General features: G+C 40.8%; 12 non-coding genes across 12 annotated transcripts; all 12 read right to left on the minus strand.

Moving 5' to 3' along the window:
- Nucleotides 1-53: 53 nt before the first annotated feature.
- Nucleotides 54-126, minus strand: trnav-cac (transfer RNA valine (anticodon CAC)). Its single transcript has one exon. It is a non-coding gene; the product is annotated as a tRNA-Val (tRNA).
- Nucleotides 127-1,561: 1,435 nt separating this feature from the next.
- Nucleotides 1,562-1,634, minus strand: trnav-cac (transfer RNA valine (anticodon CAC)). The gene has a single exon. It is a non-coding gene; the product is annotated as a tRNA-Val (tRNA).
- Nucleotides 1,635-2,867: 1,233 nt separating this feature from the next.
- Nucleotides 2,868-2,940, minus strand: trnav-cac (transfer RNA valine (anticodon CAC)). Its single transcript has one exon. It is a non-coding gene; the product is annotated as a tRNA-Val (tRNA).
- Nucleotides 2,941-3,069: 129 nt separating this feature from the next.
- Nucleotides 3,070-3,142, minus strand: trnav-cac (transfer RNA valine (anticodon CAC)). The gene has a single exon. It is a non-coding gene; the product is annotated as a tRNA-Val (tRNA).
- A 1,435-nt stretch (nt 3,143-4,577) lies between these two features.
- Nucleotides 4,578-4,650, minus strand: trnav-cac (transfer RNA valine (anticodon CAC)). Its single transcript has one exon. It is a non-coding gene; the product is annotated as a tRNA-Val (tRNA).
- A 1,233-nt stretch (nt 4,651-5,883) lies between these two features.
- trnav-cac (transfer RNA valine (anticodon CAC)) lies at nt 5,884-5,956 on the minus strand. Its single transcript has one exon. It is a non-coding gene; the product is annotated as a tRNA-Val (tRNA).
- Nucleotides 5,957-7,391: 1,435 nt separating this feature from the next.
- On the minus strand, nt 7,392-7,464 carry trnav-cac (transfer RNA valine (anticodon CAC)). The gene has a single exon. It is a non-coding gene; the product is annotated as a tRNA-Val (tRNA).
- Nucleotides 7,465-7,593: 129 nt separating this feature from the next.
- On the minus strand, nt 7,594-7,666 carry trnav-cac (transfer RNA valine (anticodon CAC)). Its single transcript has one exon. It is a non-coding gene; the product is annotated as a tRNA-Val (tRNA).
- Nucleotides 7,667-8,899: 1,233 nt separating this feature from the next.
- On the minus strand, nt 8,900-8,972 carry trnav-cac (transfer RNA valine (anticodon CAC)). Its single transcript has one exon. It is a non-coding gene; the product is annotated as a tRNA-Val (tRNA).
- A 129-nt stretch (nt 8,973-9,101) lies between these two features.
- On the minus strand, nt 9,102-9,174 carry trnav-cac (transfer RNA valine (anticodon CAC)). The gene has a single exon. It is a non-coding gene; the product is annotated as a tRNA-Val (tRNA).
- A 1,435-nt stretch (nt 9,175-10,609) lies between these two features.
- trnav-cac (transfer RNA valine (anticodon CAC)) lies at nt 10,610-10,682 on the minus strand. Its single transcript has one exon. It is a non-coding gene; the product is annotated as a tRNA-Val (tRNA).
- Nucleotides 10,683-12,117: 1,435 nt separating this feature from the next.
- trnav-cac (transfer RNA valine (anticodon CAC)) lies at nt 12,118-12,190 on the minus strand. Its single transcript has one exon. It is a non-coding gene; the product is annotated as a tRNA-Val (tRNA).
- Nucleotides 12,191-13,742: the final 1,552 nt, after the last annotated feature.

A 13,742-nucleotide genomic window follows, 5' to 3' on the forward strand; every position in this document is an offset into this window, starting at 1 on the left:
TAAAGTCTGAATAGCAAATACTGAGAAGTGCGAAGGACCAATCTGTTAAAATGTGTTTCCGCCCGGTCTCGAACCGGGGACCTTTCGCGTGTGAGGCGAACGTGATAACCACTACACTACGGAAACCGAATGATTGGAAAACTAAGGGTGTGACTGACTTTGGCTGGGTGGGACATTTATCGCTCTCAGAACCTAATGAAATCAGAAATTACTTAGTCAATTAATTAAACAATAAGGCTTGAGAAGCCGGGAATTATTGTGTGCAGCGGCTCTTGGAAGAGGCTTGGTGGTTCAAAACTTCTTCCATTTAAGAGTGATGGAAGCCACTGTGTTCTTGGGTACCTTCAATGCTGCAGAAATGACCAATCATTTGAATTTACCACAGGTGGACTCCAATCAAGTTGAAGAAACATCTCAAGGATGATCAATGGAAACAGGATGGACCTGAGCTCAATTTCCAGCCTCATAGCAAAGGGTCTGAAAACTTACGTAAATAAGGTATTTTTAAAATATTTAATGGGTATTATGGCTCTTTCTGTGGAACTCAATTTGGGATATTATGTGAGGTAGACATGAGAAGCCGGGAATTATCGTGTGCAGCCGGAACTTGGAAGAGGCTTGGTGGTTCCAAACTTCTTCTATTTAAGAGTGATGGAAGCCACTGTGTTCTTGGGTACCTTCAATGCTGCAGAAATGACCAATCATTTGAATTTACCACAGGTGGACTCCAATCAAGTTGAAGAAACATCTCAAGGATGATCAATGGAAACAGGATGGACCTGAGCTCAATTTCCAGTCTCATAGCAAAGGGTCTGAAAATGTATGTAAATAAGGTATTTTTAAAATATTTTTTTCATTAATAAAAACTATATGCTATCGCTTTGTCATTATGTGGTATTGTGTGTAGATAGATTTTATTTTATTTCATCCATTTTAGTATAAGGCTGTAACGTAACAAAATGTGGAAAAAAGTAAGGGGTCTGAAAACTTTCCGAATGCACTGTACCTATGCAGGCTAGCTTCTTTTCCTTTGCTAGCCAGCCAACTAAATCTATCACACAATCACATCAAGCAGCTGAAATGACAGAAAACGATCTACATTTTTGTTTGTTTTACCTTGGATTATATTGCCATTTCTTTGGATATATCCATTACAATGACCCTGATAAATGAATTTGCCTGGCTCAGAGAAGCTGTCAGTCTGGTCACATTCATACAGATCGCATGGTGGAGGTCCCCAAAAAAACGGCAACATTGATCCACTGGTCGGAGAGGTAGACAGCAAGGTTTAGACAAACCTCAACTGTTTCAAACCAAATGCTAGCCTCTGGGCATTGGGAAATATTGAATATTACAAAATGTTTCCACCCGGTTTCGAACCGGGGACCTTTCACGTGTGAGGCGAGCGTGATAACCACTACACTACGGAAACCGAATGATTGGAAAACTAAGGGTGTGACTGACTTTCGCGTGTGAGGCGAACGTGATAACCAATACACTACTGAAACTAAAGTCTGAATAGCAAATACTGAGAAGTGCGAAGGACCAATCTGTTAAAATGTGTTTCCGCCCGGTCTCGAACCGGGGACCTTTCGCGTGTGAGGCGAACGTGATAACCACTACACTACGGAAACCGAATGATTGGAAAACTAAGGGTGTGACTGACTTTGGCTGGGTGGGACATTTATCGCTCTCAGAACCTAATGAAATCAGAAATTACTTAGTCAATTAATTAAACAATAAGGCTTGAGAAGCCGGGAATTATTGTGTGCAGCGGCTCTTGGAAGAGGCTTGGTGGTTCAAAACTTCTTCCATTTAAGAGTGATGGAAGCCACTGTGTTCTTGGGTACCTTCAATGCTGCAGAAATGACCAATCATTTGAATTTACCACAGGTGGACTCCAATCAAGTTGAAGAAACATCTCAAGGATGATCAATGGAAACAGGATGGACCTGAGCTCAATTTCCAGCCTCATAGCAAAGGGTCTGAAAACTTACGTAAATAAGGTATTTTTAAAATATTTAATGGGTATTATGGCTCTTTCTGTGGAACTCAATTTGGGATATTATGTGAGGTAGACATGAGAAGCCGGGAATTATCGTGTGCAGCCGGAACTTGGAAGAGGCTTGGTGGTTCCAAACTTCTTCTATTTAAGAGTGATGGAAGCCACTGTGTTCTTGGGTACCTTCAATGCTGCAGAAATGACCAATCATTTGAATTTACCACAGGTGGACTCCAATCAAGTTGAAGAAACATCTCAAGGATGATCAATGGAAACAGGATGGACCTGAGCTCAATTTCCAGTCTCATAGCAAAGGGTCTGAAAATGTATGTAAATAAGGTATTTTTAAAATATTTTTTTCATTAATAAAAACTATATGCTATCGCTTTGTCATTATGTGGTATTGTGTGTAGATAGATTTTATTTTATTTCATCCATTTTAGTATAAGGCTGTAACGTAACAAAATGTGGAAAAAAGTAAGGGGTCTGAAAACTTTCCGAATGCACTGTACCTATGCAGGCTAGCTTCTTTTCCTTTGCTAGCCAGCCAACTAAATCTATCACACAATCACATCAAGCAGCTGAAATGACAGAAAACGATCTACATTTTTGTTTGTTTTACCTTGGATTATATTGCCATTTCTTTGGATATATCCATTACAATGACCCTGATAAATGAATTTGCCTGGCTCAGAGAAGCTGTCAGTCTGGTCACATTCATACAGATCGCATGGTGGAGGTCCCCAAAAAAACGGCAACATTGATCCACTGGTCGGAGAGGTAGACAGCAAGGTTTAGACAAACCTCAACTGTTTCAAACCAAATGCTAGCCTCTGGGCATTGGGAAATATTGAATATTACAAAATGTTTCCACCCGGTTTCGAACCGGGGACCTTTCGCGTGTGAGGCGAACGTGATAACCACTACACTACGGAAACCGAATGATTGGGAAACTATGGGTGTGACTGACTTTCGCGTGTGAGGCGAACGTGATAACCAATACACTACTGAAACTAAAGTCTGAATAGCAAATACTGAGAAGTGCGAAGGACCAATCTGTTAAAATGTGTTTCCGCCCGGTCTCGAACCGGGGACCTTTCGCGTGTGAGGCGAACGTGATAACCACTACACTACGGAAACCGAATGATTGGAAAACTAAGGGTGTGGCTGACTTTGGCTGGGTGGGACATTTATCGCTCTCAGAACCTAATGAAATCAGAAATTACTTAGTCAATTAATTAAACAATAAGGCTTGAGAAGCCGGGAATTATTGTGTGCAGCGGCTCTTGGAAGAGGCTTGGTGGTTCAAAACTTCTTCCATTTAAGAGTGATGGAAGCCACTGTGTTCTTGGGTACCTTCAATGCTGCAGAAATGACCAATCATTTGAATTTACCACAGGTGGACTCCAATCAAGTTGAAGAAACATCTCAAGGATGATCAATGGAAACAGGATGGACCTGAGCTCAATTTCCAGCCTCATAGCAAAGGGTCTGAAAACTTACGTAAATAAGGTATTTTTAAAATATTTAATGGGTATTATGGCTCTTTCTGTGGAACTCAATTTGGGATATTATGTGAGGTAGACATGAGAAGCCGGGAATTATCGTGTGCAGCCGGAACTTGGAAGAGGCTTGGTGGTTCCAAACTTCTTCTATTTAAGAGTGATGGAAGCCACTGTGTTCTTGGGTACCTTCAATGCTGCAGAAATGACCAATCATTTGAATTTACCACAGGTGGACTCCAATCAAGTTGAAGAAACATCTCAAGGATGATCAATGGAAACAGGATGGACCTGAGCTCAATTTCCAGTCTCATAGCAAAGGGTCTGAAAATGTATGTAAATAAGGTATTTTTAAAATATTTTTTTCATTAATAAAAACTATATGCTATCGCTTTGTCATTATGTGGTATTGTGTGTAGATAGATTTTATTTTATTTCATCCATTTTAGTATAAGGCTGTAACGTAACAAAATGTGGAAAAAAGTAAGGGGTCTGAAAACTTTCCGAATGCACTGTACCTATGCAGGCTAGCTTCTTTTCCTTTGCTAGCCAGCCAACTAAATCTATCACACAATCACATCAAGCAGCTGAAATGACAGAAAACAATCTACATTTTTGTTTGTTTTACCTTGGATTATATTGCCATTTCTTTGGATATATCCATTACAATGACCCTGATAAATGAATTTGCCTGGCTCAGAGAAGCTGTCAGTCTGGTCACATTCATACAGATCGCATGGTGGAGGTCCCCAAAAAAACGGCAACATTGATCCACTGGTCGGAGAGGTAGACAGCAAGGTTTAGACAAACCTCAACTGTTTCAAACCAAATGCTAGCCTCTGGGCATTGGGAAATATTGAATATTACAAAATGTTTCCACCCGGTTTCGAACCGGGGACCTTTCGCGTGTGAGGCGAGCGTGATAACCACTACACTACGGAAACCGAATGATTGGGAAACTATGGGTGTGACTGACTTTCGCGTGTGAGGCGAACGTGATAACCAATACACTACTGAAACTAAAGTCTGAATAGCAAATACTGAGAAGTGCGAAGGACCAATCTGTTAAAATGTGTTTCCGCCCGGTCTCGAACCGGGGACCTTTCGCGTGTGAGGCGAACGTGATAACCACTACACTACGGAAACCGAATGATTGGAAAACTAAGGGTGTGACTGACTTTGGCTGGGTGGGACATTTATCGCTCTCAGAACCTAATGAAATCAGAAATTACTTAGTCAATTAATTAAACAATAAGGCTTGAGAAGCCGGGAATTATTGTGTGCAGCGGCTCTTGGAAGAGGCTTGGTGGTTCAAAACTTCTTCCATTTAAGAGTGATGGAAGCCACTGTGTTCTTGGGTACCTTCAATGCTGCAGAAATGACCAATCATTTGAATTTACCACAGGTGGACTCCAATCAAGTTGAAGAAACATCTCAAGGATGATCAATGGAAACAGGATGGACCTGAGCTCAATTTCCAGCCTCATAGCAAAGGGTCTGAAAACTTACGTAAATAAGGTATTTTTAAAATATTTAATGGGTATTATGGCTCTTTCTGTGGAACTCAATTTGGGATATTATGTGAGGTAGACATGAGAAGCCGGGAATTATCGTGTGCAGCCGGAACTTGGAAGAGGCTTGGTGGTTCCAAACTTCTTCTATTTAAGAGTGATGGAAGCCACTGTGTTCTTGGGTACCTTCAATGCTGCAGAAATGACCAATCATTTGAATTTACCACAGGTGGACTCCAATCAAGTTGAAGAAACATCTCAAGGATGATCAATGGAAACAGGATGGACCTGAGCTCAATTTCCAGTCTCATAGCAAAGGGTCTGAAAATGTATGTAAATAAGGTATTTTTAAAATATTTTTTTCATTAATAAAAACTATATGCTATCGCTTTGTCATTATGTGGTATTGTGTGTAGATAGATTTTATTTTATTTCATCCATTTTAGTATAAGGCTGTAACGTAACAAAATGTGGAAAAAAGTAAGGGGTCTGAAAACTTTCCGAATGCACTGTACCTATGCAGGCTAGCTTCTTTTCCTTTGCTAGCCAGCCAACTAAATCTATCACACAATCACATCAAGCAGCTGAAATGACAGAAAACGATCTACATTTTTGTTTGTTTTACCTTGGATTATATTGCCATTTCTTTGGATATATCCATTACAATGACCCTGATAAATGAATTTGCCTGGCTCAGAGAAGCTGTCAGTCTGGTCACATTCATACAGATCGCATGGTGGAGGTCCCCAAAAAAACGGCAACATTGATCCACTGGTCGGAGAGGTAGACAGCAAGGTTTAGACAAACCTCAACTGTTTCAAACCAAATGCTAGCCTCTGGGCATTGGGAAATATTGAATATTACAAAATGTTTCCACCCGGTTTCGAACCGGGGACCTTTCGCGTGTGAGGCGAACGTGATAACCACTACACTACGGAAACCGAATGATTGGGAAACTATGGGTGTGACTGACTTTCGCGTGTGAGGCGAACGTGATAACCAATACACTACTGAAACTAAAGTCTGAATAGCAAATACTGAGAAGTGCGAAGGACCAATCTGTTAAAATGTGTTTCCACCCGGTCTCGAACCGGGGACCTTTCGCGTGTGAGGCGAACGTGATAACCACTACACTACGGAAACCGAATGATTGGAAAACTAAGGGTGTGGCTGACTTTGGCTGGGTGGGACATTTATCGCTCTCAGAACCTAATGAAATCAGAAATTACTTAGTCAATTAATTAAACAATAAGGCTTGAGAAGCCGGGAATTATTGTGTGCAGCGGCTCTTGGAAGAGGCTTGGTGGTTCAAAACTTCTTCCATTTAAGAGTGATGGAAGCCACTGTGTTCTTGGGTACCTTCAATGCTGCAGAAATGACCAATCATTTGAATTTACCACAGGTGGACTCCAATCAAGTTGAAGAAACATCTCAAGGATGATCAATGGAAACAGGATGGACCTGAGCTCAATTTCCAGCCTCATAGCAAAGGGTCTGAAAACTTACGTAAATAAGGTATTTTTAAAATATTTAATGGGTATTATGGCTCTTTCTGTGGAACTCAATTTGGGATATTATGTGAGGTAGACATGAGAAGCCGGGAATTATCGTGTGCAGCCGGAACTTGGAAGAGGCTTGGTGGTTCCAAACTTCTTCTATTTAAGAGTGATGGAAGCCACTGTGTTCTTGGGTACCTTCAATGCTGCAGAAATGACCAATCATTTGAATTTACCACAGGTGGACTCCAATCAAGTTGAAGAAACATCTCAAGGATGATCAATGGAAACAGGATGGACCTGAGCTCAATTTCCAGTCTCATAGCAAAGGGTCTGAAAATGTATGTAAATAAGGTATTTTTAAAATATTTTTTTCATTAATAAAAACTATATGCTATCGCTTTGTCATTATGTGGTATTGTGTGTAGATAGATTTTATTTTATTTCATCCATTTTAGTATAAGGCTGTAACGTAACAAAATGTGGAAAAAAGTAAGGGGTCTGAAAACTTTCCGAATGCACTGTACCTATGCAGGCTAGCTTCTTTTCCTTTGCTAGCCAGCCAACTAAATCTATCACACAATCACATCAAGCAGCTGAAATGACAGAAAACAATCTACATTTTTGTTTGTTTTACCTTGGATTATATTGCCATTTCTTTGGATATATCCATTACAATGACCCTGATAAATGAATTTGCCTGGCTCAGAGAAGCTGTCAGTCTGGTCACATTCATACAGATCGCATGGTGGAGGTCCCCAAAAAAACGGCAACATTGATCCACTGGTCGGAGAGGTAGACAGCAAGGTTTAGACAAACCTCAACTGTTTCAAACCAAATGCTAGCCTCTGGGCATTGGGAAATATTGAATATTACAAAATGTTTCCACCCGGTTTCGAACCGGGGACCTTTCGCGTGTGAGGCGAACGTGATAACCACTACACTACGGAAACCGAATGATTGGGAAACTATGGGTGTGACTGACTTTCGCGTGTGAGGCGAACGTGATAACCAATACACTACTGAAACTAAAGTCTGAATAGCAAATACTGAGAAGTGCGAAGGACCAATCTGTTAAAATGTGTTTCCGCCCGGTCTCGAACCGGGGACCTTTCGCGTGTGAGGCGAACGTGATAACCACTACACTACGGAAACCGAATGATTGGAAAACTAAGGGTGTGGCTGACTTTGGCTGGGTGGGACATTTATCGCTCTCAGAACCTAATGAAATCAGAAATTACTTAGTCAATTAATTAAACAATAAGGCTTGAGAAGCCGGGAATTATTGTGTGCAGCGGCTCTTGGAAGAGGCTTGGTGGTTCAAAACTTCTTCCATTTAAGAGTGATGGAAGCCACTGTGTTCTTGGGTACCTTCAATGCTGCAGAAATGACCAATCATTTGAATTTACCACAGGTGGACTCCAATCAAGTTGAAGAAACATCTCAAGGATGATCAATGGAAACAGGATGGACCTGAGCTCAATTTCCAGCCTCATAGCAAAGGGTCTGAAAACTTACGTAAATAAGGTATTTTTAAAATATTTAATGGGTATTATGGCTCTTTCTGTGGAACTCAATTTGGGATATTATGTGAGGTAGACATGAGAAGCCGGGAATTATCGTGTGCAGCCGGAACTTGGAAGAGGCTTGGTGGTTCCAAACTTCTTCTATTTAAGAGTGATGGAAGCCACTGTGTTCTTGGGTACCTTCAATGCTGCAGAAATGACCAATCATTTGAATTTACCACAGGTGGACTCCAATCAAGTTGAAGAAACATCTCAAGGATGATCAATGGAAACAGGATGGACCTGAGCTCAATTTCCAGTCTCATAGCAAAGGGTCTGAAAATGTATGTAAATAAGGTATTTTTAAAATATTTTTTTCATTAATAAAAACTATATGCTATCGCTTTGTCATTATGTGGTATTGTGTGTAGATAGATTTTATTTTATTTCATCCATTTTAGTATAAGGCTGTAACGTAACAAAATGTGGAAAAAAGTAAGGGGTCTGAAAACTTTCCGAATGCACTGTACCTATGCAGGCTAGCTTCTTTTCCTTTGCTAGCCAGCCAACTAAATCTATCACACAATCACATCAAGCAGCTGAAATGACAGAAAACAATCTACATTTTTGTTTGTTTTACCTTGGATTATATTGCCATTTCTTTGGATATATCCATTACAATGACCCTGATAAATGAATTTGCCTGGCTCAGAGAAGCTGTCAGTCTGGTCACATTCATACAGATCGCATGGTGGAGGTCCCCAAAAAAACGGCAACATTGATCCACTGGTCGGAGAGGTAGACAGCAAGGTTTAGACAAACCTCAACTGTTTCAAACCAAATGCTAGCCTCTGGGCATTGGGAAATATTGAATATTACAAAATGTTTCCACCCGGTTTCGAACCGGGGACCTTTCGCGTGTGAGGCGAACGTGATAACCACTACACTACGGAAACCGAATGATTGGGAAACTATGGGTGTGACTGACTTTCGCGTGTGAGGCGAACGTGATAACCAATACACTACTGAAACTAAAGTCTGAATAGCAAATACTGAGAAGTGCGAAGGACCAATCTGTTAAAATGTGTTTCCGCCCGGTCTCGAACCGGGGACCTTTCGCGTGTGAGGCGAACGTGATAACCACTACACTACGGAAACCGAATGATTGGAAAACTAAGGGTGTGGCTGACTTTGGCTGGGTGGGACATTTATCGCTCTCAGAACCTAATGAAATCAGAAATTACTTAGTCAATTAATTAAACAATAAGGCTTGAGAAGCCGGGAATTATTGTGTGCAGCGGCTCTTGGAAGAGGCTTGGTGGTTCAAAACTTCTTCCATTTAAGAGTGATGGAAGCCACTGTGTTCTTGGGTACCTTCAATGCTGCAGAAATGACCAATCATTTGAATTTACCACAGGTGGACTCCAATCAAGTTGAAGAAACATCTCAAGGATGATCAATGGAAACAGGATGGACCTGAGCTCAATTTCCAGCCTCATAGCAAAGGGTCTGAAAACTTACGTAAATAAGGTATTTTTAAAATATTTAATGGGTATTATGGCTCTTTCTGTGGAACTCAATTTGGGATATTATGTGAGGTAGACATGAGAAGCCGGGAATTATCGTGTGCAGCCGGAACTTGGAAGAGGCTTGGTGGTTCCAAACTTCTTCTATTTAAGAGTGATGGAAGCCACTGTGTTCTTGGGTACCTTCAATGCTGCAGAAATGACCAATCATTTGAATTTACCACAGGTGGACTCCAATCAAGTTGAAGAAACATCTCAAGGATGATCAATGGAAACAGGATGGACCTGAGCTCAATTTCCAGTCTCATAGCAAAGGGTCTGAAAATGTATGTAAATAAGGTATTTTTAAAATATTTTTTTCATTAATAAAAACTATATGCTATCGCTTTGTCATTATGTGGTATTGTGTGTAGATAGATTTTATTTTATTTCATCCATTTTAGTATAAGGCTGTAACGTAACAAAATGTGGAAAAAAGTAAGGGGTCTGAAAACTTTCCGAATGCACTGTACCTATGCAGGCTAGCTTCTTTTCCTTTGCTAGCCAGCCAACTAAATCTATCACACAATCACATCAAGCAGCTGAAATGACAGAAAACAATCTACATTTTTGTTTGTTTTACCTTGGATTATATTGCCATTTCTTTGGATATATCCATTACAATGACCCTGATAAATGAATTTGCCTGGCTCAGAGAAGCTGTCAGTCTGGTCACATTCATACAGATCGCATGGTGGAGGTCCCCAAAAAAACGGCAACATTGATCCACTGGTCGGAGAGGTAGACAGCAAGGTTTAGACAAACCTCAACTGTTTCAAACCAAATGCTAGCCTCTGGGCATTGGGAAATATTGAATATTACAAAATGTTTCCACCCGGTTTCGAACCGGGGACCTTTCGCGTGTGAGGCAAACGTGATAACCACTACACTACGGAAACCGAATGATTGGGAAACTAAGGGTGTGACTGACTTTCGCGTGTGAGGCGAACGTGATAACCAATACACTACTGAAACTAAAGTCTGAATAGCAAATACTGAGAAGTGCGAAGGACCAATCTGTTAAAATGTGTTTCCGCCCGGTCTCGAACCGGGGACCTTTCGCGTGTGAGGCGAACGTGATAACCACTACACTACGGAAACCGAATGATTGGAAAACTAAGGGTGTGGCTGACTTTGGCTGGGTGGGACATTTATCGCTCTCAGAACCTAATGAAATCAGAAATTACTTAGTCAATTAATTAAACAATAAGGCTTGAGAAGCCGGGAATTATTGTGTGCAGCGGCTCTTGGAAGAGGCTTGGTGGTTCAAAACTTCTTCCATTTAAGAGTGATGGAAGCCACTGTGTTCTTGGGTACCTTCAATGCTGCAGAAATGACCAATCATTTGAATTTACCACAGGTGGACTCCAATCAAGTTGAAGAAACATCTCAAGGATGATCAATGGAAACAGGATGGACCTGAGCTCAATTTCCAGCCTCATAGCAAAGGGTCTGAAAACTTACGTAAATAAGGTATTTTTAAAATATTTAATGGGTATTATGGCTCTTTCTGTGGAACTCAATTTGGGATATTATGTGAGGTAGACATGAGAAGCCGGGAATTATCGTGTGCAGCCGGAACTTGGAAGAGGCTTGGTGGTTCCAAACTTCTTCTATTTAAGAGTGATGGAAGCCACTGTGTTCTTGGGTACCTTCAATGCTGCAGAAATGACCAATCATTTGAATTTACCACAGGTGGACTCCAATCAAGTTGAAGAAACATCTCAAGGATGATCAATGGAAACAGGATGGACCTGAGCTCAATTTCCAGTCTCATAGCAAAGGGTCTGAAAATGTATGTAAATAAGGTATTTTTAAAATATTTTTTTCATTAATAAAAACTATATGCTATCGCTTTGTCATTATGTGGTATTGTGTGTAGATAGATTTTATTTTATTTCATCCATTTTAGTATAAGGCTGTAACGTAACAAAATGTGGAAAAAAGTAAGGGGTCTGAAAACTTTCCGAATGCACTGTACCTATGCAGGCTAGCTTCTTTTCCTTTGCTAGCCAGCCAACTAAATCTATCACACAATCACATCAAGCAGCTGAAATGACAGAAAACGATCTACATTTTTGTTTGTTTTACCTTGGATTATATTGCCATTTCTTTGGATATATCCATTACAATGACCCTGATAAATGAATTTGCCTGGCTCAGAGAAGCTGTCAGTCTGGTCACATTCATACAGATCGCATGGTGGAGGTCCCCAAAAAAACGGCAACATTGATCCACTGGTCGGAGAGGTAGACAGCAAGGTTTAGACAAACCTCAACTGTTTTAAACCAAATGCTAGCCTCTGGGCATTGGGAAATATTGAATATTACAAAATGTTCCCACCCGGTTTCGAACCGGGGACCTTTCGCGTGTGAGGCAAACGTGATAACCACTACACTACAGAAACCGAATGATTGGAAAACTAAGGGTGTGACTGACTTTCGCGTGTGAGGCGAACGTGATAACCAATACACTACTGAAACTAAAGTCTGAATAGCAAATACTGAGAAGTGCGAAGGACCAATCTGTTAAAATGTGTTTCCGCCCGGTCTCGAACCGGGGACCTTTCGCGTGTGAGGCGAACGTGATAACCACTACACTACAGAAACCGAATGATTGGAAAACTAAGGGTGTGACTGACTTAGGCTGGGTGGGACATTTATCGCTCTCAGAACCTAATGAAATCAGAAATTACTTAGTCAATTAATTAAACAATAAGGCTTGAGAAGCCGGGAATTATTGTGTGCAGCGGCTCTTGGAAGAGGCTTGGTGGTTCAAAACTTCTTCCATTTAAGAGTGATGGAAGCCACTGTGTTCTTGGGTACCTTCAATGCTGCAGAAATGACCAATCATTTGAATTTACCACAGGTGGACTCCAATCAAGTTGAAGAAACATCTCAAGGATGATCAATGGAAACAGGATGGACCTGAGCTCAATTTCCAGCCTCATAGCAAAGGGTCTGAAAACTTACGTAAATAAGGTATTTTTAAAATATTTAATGGGTATTATGGCTCTTTCTGTGGAACTCAATTTGGGATATTATGTGAGGTAGACATGAGAAGCCGGGAATTATCGTGTGCAGCCGGAACTTGGAAGAGGCTTGGTGGTTCCAAACTTCTTCTATTTAAGAGTGATGGAAGCCACTGTGTTCTTGGGTACCTTCAATGCTGCAGAAATGACCAATCATTTGAATTTACCACAGGTGGACTCCAATCAAGTTGAAGAAACATCTCAAGGATGATCAATGGAAACAGGATGGACCTGAGCTCAATTTCCAGTCTCATAGCAAAGGGTCTGAAAATGTATGTAAATAAGGTATTTTTAAAATATTTTTTTCATTAATAAAAACTATATGCTATCGCTTTGTCATTATGTGGTATTGTGTGTAGATAGATTTTATTTTATTTCATCCATTTTAGTATAAGGCTGTAACGTAACAAAATGTGGAAAAAAGTAAGGGGTCTGAAAACTTTCCGAATGCACTGTACCTATGCAGGCTAGCTTCTTTTCCTTTGCTAGCCAGCCAACTAAATCTATCACACAATCACATCAAGCAGCTGAAATGACAGAAAACGATCTACATTTTTGTTTGTTTTACCTTGGATTATATTGCCATTTCTTTGGATATATCCATTACAATGACCCTGATAAATGAATTTGCCTGGCTCAGAGAAGCTGTCAGTCTGGTCACATTCATACAGATCGCATGGTGGAGGTCCCCAAAAAAACGGCAACATTGATCCACTGGTAGGAGAGGTAGACAGCAAGGTTTAGACAAACCTCAACTGTTTCAAACCAAATGCTAGCCTCTGGGCATTGGGAAATATTGAATATTACAAAATGTTTCCACCCGGTTTCGAACCAGGGACCTTTCGCGTGTGAGGCGAACGTGACAACCACTACACTACAGAAACCGAATGATTGGTAAACTAAGGGTGTGACTGACTTTCGCGTGTGAGGCGAACGTGATAACCAATACACTACTGAAACTAAAGTCTGAATAGCAAATACTGAGAAGTGCGAAGGACCAATCTGTTAAAATGTGTTTCCGCCCGGTCTCGAACCGGGGACCTTTCGCGTGTTAGCCGAACGTGATAACCAGTACACTACGGAAACCCAATGAGTAGAATACTACGGGTGTGGCTGACTTTGGCTGGGTG

Source organism: Oncorhynchus mykiss, chromosome 8 (assembly GCF_057628025.1).
Source record: "Oncorhynchus mykiss isolate SJ-2025 chromosome 8, ASM5762802v1, whole genome shotgun sequence".
In the NCBI taxonomy this organism is placed as follows: domain Eukaryota; kingdom Metazoa; phylum Chordata; class Actinopteri; order Salmoniformes; family Salmonidae; genus Oncorhynchus; species Oncorhynchus mykiss.